Here is a 5,421-nt window from a genome sequence, read left to right as displayed (position 1 = left end):
GACAGGAGTTCTGATAAAGCTGCATATTTTTATTGTTCACACAGGGGTATTAATATGCTGGGGATGGGGAAGCTCTCTAATCAGCAGTTGCTGGATGTGGGTGGTAAAACTGCCAGCTGCAGGATGTCTGATGATCCTGATAACTGCAGGATGTTTCAGGAAGATAGGTAGCTGCAGGATGTCTCCCAGGCAGGATGTCTCCCAGGGGGCTGTTTCTTGTAAATGTCAGGCTATTCTTTGAAGAAGAATTTCCTTCTAGCCCCTGACACAAATCTAGGGTTCTCTGTTCACAGAGAGTAAGTATAAAATAGAATAGGTAGTATAATGACCATGTAATGTGAATAATGGGTCTCACTCAAACACACCTGGTGGCTAACTGAAAGATGTTAATGAGCACCATTAAGGCCTATTTCAAATGTAAAAGGCCTTGAAGCTGACTTGTGGGAACACCTTCAACAAAGTCCTTTGTCACAGGGGTTATTCCTGATTGAATTTGAAGAAAAAAGGATAGGTCACAGAAAGAATGAAAGTGAACCCATTTGGTACTCAGGATGTCTTTTCCAAAGCCTGTTCTAAATGCATTATGCTCCATGTTCTGCCCAAAACCATCTGTAATCTTCCAAGATGGTACACAAAAATGAGTTTTTTTTTTCTGGTATTATTCCTCATACCACATGGTGGTCATTCTATTTCTTCTTGCTTAAATAGATTTTTTTTCTTCAAAAATTTTGAAACAAGCACCCAGATTCAATTTCAAACTGAGAAATTTTGGTTCATCTCAAAACTCCACTTTCAGCATTATTGATCATTATTTTCCCATGTTTTATTTCAAATGTATGCATCATTTATAATGTTTTTCTTCAAGAACTGGAGGGCATTTTAAAAAGATTTTAATTTATCATTCTGAAATTTTCACATGAGAAGAAAGCAGAATAAAATTAGGTGACATGAAAAAGATTGAATCTCTCCTAAATGAGGTTTATGTGTCTCAATTAAGGATTTTTAAAAAGTGTAATGGGTCATCAATTGAGGGTTTATTTATTTATTAATTTTTTTGTTTATTTATTTATGGTCAGACAATCTGGGGTTGTGGCTCAGTGATAGAGCACTCACCTAGCACGTGCAAGGTCCTGGGTTCAATCCTCAGCACCACATAATAATAAATAAATAAAAAATAAATAAATAACCCACAGAAACATTCCAAACATTTCAGGGAACACTTTTATTCTGGTGTGGCAGGAAAAAATAAAAGTGGGACTAACTTGAATTTAAATTACTTGCAATTTCAATCTCTCTCTCTCTCTCTCTCTCTCTCTCTCTCTCTCTCTCTCTCTCTTTCTCTCTCTGTACTGGGGATTGACCCCAGGGCCTCATGCTTAGAAGGCAAGCACTCTACAAGCTGAGCTAATTACCCAGCCCCATTTTTATGGGGGGCGGGGAGAGACCAGGGATTGAAGTCAGGGGCACTCTACCACTGAGTTAGAGACAGGGTTTCACTGAGTTGCTTAGTGCCTCACCATTGATGATAGTGTTTACAAGACTTATGTCTCAGTCTTGTAAACAGCTGATATTAAAGGCATGAATCACCATGCCTGTCAAACTTCAATCTTTTTTTTTTTTTTAAGAGAGTGTGTGAGAGAGGGAGAGAGAGAGGGAATTTAGTTTTAATATTTATTTTTCAGTTTTTGGCGGACACAACATCTTTGTTTGTATGTGGTGCTGAGGATTGAACCCAGGCCATACCCATGCCAGGCGATCACACCACCACTTGAGCCACATCCCTAGCCCCAACCAATATCAATCTTAAGGGCTAAAGTACACACAAACTCGATAAAAGTCCATGTAAATATCTTGGTACTATATATATAAAGTTGTTGATAGACCTTATATTTTATTTACTTATATGTGGAGCTGAGAATTGATTCCAGTGCCTCACATGTGCCAGACAAGTGAGCTCCACTAAGCCCCAGCCCCAGCTCCCTGGTACATTTTTTATGCGGGATATTGGAGATTGAACTCAGGAACACTTGAATACTAAGACAAATCCCCAGGATTTTTTTTTTTTTTACTTTAATTAGAGACAGGATCTCACTGAGTTTCTTAGCACCTCACTTCTGCTAAGGCTGGCTTTGAACTTTTGATAATTCTTCCTCAGCCTCTTTAGCAACTGCGATTACAGGCTTGCACCAACACACCCAGCCCCTGGTATATTTTTAATACTTGTTTTATTTAGATTTTAACCAGTAGCCTTAACTTATTTTCTAATATATATTTGATTTGAATCCATAACCCAGAAATCAGTGAAACAGAATCTCTTTTTTATCTCCAACACTGGTTTTGGTTATGTCAGTGTCTGAGTTAAGATTTTCCATTAAAGAACTTACTATGTCTTGTGTTCTCATTCTGAACTCCCACAGAACCTAGTTCTGAGTTTTAGAACATCTGAAACAAGGTTCACAGAGATTCCAAATTTTCTGGAGTATTTAGAAAACACCACTATCTGAGTCTTGTCTTGTAGGGACCACTTTGAATTTTAAGTGTGTAGCTTCTGAAGGGATGGACTAATTGGATGCTTTGCAGCTGGAAGGCATTTTCTGATATACATTCTATCTAAAATATACTTTCATTTGTTTCATTTTATTAGATACTGTGAATTAAAATACAATAAAAATAGATGTGTGGTGATATATTTAGCAAAAGGTTTTCAATTCCTTTACATATATATCCAGAGTTATTATTAGTGGATTGTATGGCATTTTTTACCAAGGATTATTATTTATATTTTTTTATTTATTTAAATACTGGAGATTATCACCAGGGCACTTTACCAGTGTGCTACATACCCAGTCTCCAACACTTTTATTTATTCATTTATTTTTGAAGGTGGGTTTTACTGAGTTTCTTAGGACCTTGCCAAGTTCTTGAGCCTGGACTTTAACTGGAGAATGAATCCCTAGTTTTCTACCTCTTATACTCCTAAGCAACTGGTAGTACAGGCATGTACAAAATGCACTGCTACCCCAAATTATTACTAGTGTATTATGTGGCATTTTTATTTTTGGCTTTTAAAGAACCTTAACACTTTTATAAAAATATATTTATTAAATTTATATCGTTACCAACATTTTCACATATTTGTGTACCCTGGAATCCCTATTAATTATGAGATATTTTCTTGGTTTTGTATGGTTTGGTGCTGAATATTGAACCCAGAGGTGCATACCACTGAGATACATCCACATTCTTTTTTATGTTATATTTTGAGACAGGCCCTCTTTAAGTTGATTGTAGCCTTGTTATGTCACTGAGGCTGTCTTTGTACTAACAATTCTCCTGTGTCATTTTCCATAGATTCTAGAATTTCAGGCATATGCCACCATACATGACAATTTTAGATTTTATTATAGACATTCCAACAACACTGCATAGGCTGAATAAAATCTATTTGATTAATGCATTAAATCCATGAGGCAAGATTATGTGAAGTAGCCAATGTAGGAGTGTTGTTGTAAAGATTAGCAAGGATTGTAGAATGTAATAGACATTATTATCTAAAGTACATATATGGCTGGGGATATGGCTCATGTGGTAGTGCGCTCTCCTGGCATGCCTGCGGCCGGGGTTCCATCCTCAGGACCACATACAACAAAGATGTTGTGTCCGCCGAACATTAAAAAATAAAAATATTAAAGTTCTCTCTCTCTCTCTCTCTCTCTCTCTCTCTCTCTCTCTCTCTCTCTCTCTTTAAAAAAGATAAAGTACATATATGAAGACAGGAATTGATATGAACATAGTTTATATACAAACAGAGGTATGAAAAATTGTTCTATATGTGTAATAAGAATTGCAATGCATTCCACTATCATGTATTTAAAAAATAAAACAACAACAAAAAAATCTTTATATATATTGCTGAGAATCAAACTCAGTGCTTTGCACATGCTAGGAAAGTAGTCTGCAACTCAGACACAAGTTCAGCCCATGTACCCAGCTTTTTATACTCTCTTTGTAGTAGTCAGAAACAACTTTAAAAATTAAAATTGCATTTATATCACTTTTCCTAGTACAGTTATGTATTACTAACTAAAATTATTCTTAGTATTTTTAAAAAATAATCTAATGGATGACTGTTATTTTTTCCATAGATTATTGTTTTACTTCTTTAGGGATGGTGAAGGGTCTTTTTTTTTTTCAGAATATAGATGTCTTCTATTATCAAATGGGTCCATGCTCAGTGTGTTGAAAATAGTGATTCTAAAAGTTCACACAATCTATACATTTCCAAGACTATAGGGGAAAAGGAAAGACAATATTCACAACCAAAAAACAATTTCCCATGGAAGCATAGTATCAGTGTCCAACCTGGAGTGTAATCCAGATCTTTTTAAGGTTGTTTAAGAATCACATCCGTAGGTTTTGGGGATCCTCTAAAGTACACTGTATGTCTTTAAATCACATACTCTTCTTCAAAATAAAATTTCTGCTACCTACTTAAAAAATAAAGCACTATGAATGAGAAAGGTGAATGAGACTTAAGTTCTGTGGAGGTACTGAGGTTGACCTTTAATTATAGTTTATAAATAGTCAAATAAGAAGAGCCCTAGAGTTTCTCATCTTTTGCAACACATGGTATGGAATACTTAGATGAACTGACATGAAATAATGAAAATGCATTTCAGGGAAGTGATATCACAGAAATTTTCAGGGTAGAATCTTGGAAATGTGGGAAAAGTATATACATATGCATTTCTATAGAAAAAATAAGTGATAAGTGCATGAGTATGAGGGTAAATTCAGTGTGCCTCATGCATTGTAGGTTGAAGGTAATGATAAAGTAGTAATGGAGCAGATCCAGAACTCTATAATTGTGGGAGTCATTAATAGCAATTTAGAAAAAGAATATATAGTCAAATCCCTTTAGATTTGCCTATGTCCTCTGTTCCTCTTATGAATTTGATTCTGTCAAATGAGATTATGTGGGTATGGTTCTCTCTGAATTTATGTTGGTTTCTTTGTTTGTTTGTTTGTTTTTGTTTTTAGGATTATGTCAGCTATGTCATGTAAAGCCCTGTCTTAAACTCACTTTGGGGGCTCTTTTACCTCCTGTTCTGGACTGCAGAGCAGAAACTCACCTCACTCATTCTGTGCAATGAATTGACTTTTGTCTATCTTTGCAAACAATGGTTGGAAGAACAAGCATTTTGGAGGATCTTTCATATCCTATAATATGGTTGTCAGATCCTGTGAGTTAAAGGGTAGTTACTTGCTATGTTAGAAATATCTTCCCTATGAAAAGGGCATATATATATATTGTTGTTGTTGTTGTTGTTGTTGTTTGTTTTGGAAGCCCCATAAACATAGAAGAGAAGCATTTATGGTTACAAACAAAGGAAAGCCTGAAGCCATTAGATATGAGAAAAT

The sequence above is a fragment of the Urocitellus parryii genome, chromosome 11, assembly GCF_045843805.1.
Source record: "Urocitellus parryii isolate mUroPar1 chromosome 11, mUroPar1.hap1, whole genome shotgun sequence".
In the NCBI taxonomy this organism is placed as follows: Eukaryota; Metazoa; Chordata; class Mammalia; order Rodentia; family Sciuridae; genus Urocitellus; species Urocitellus parryii.
The sequence above is the reverse complement of the archived record's forward strand: the minus strand, read 5'-3'. Positions refer to the sequence as shown.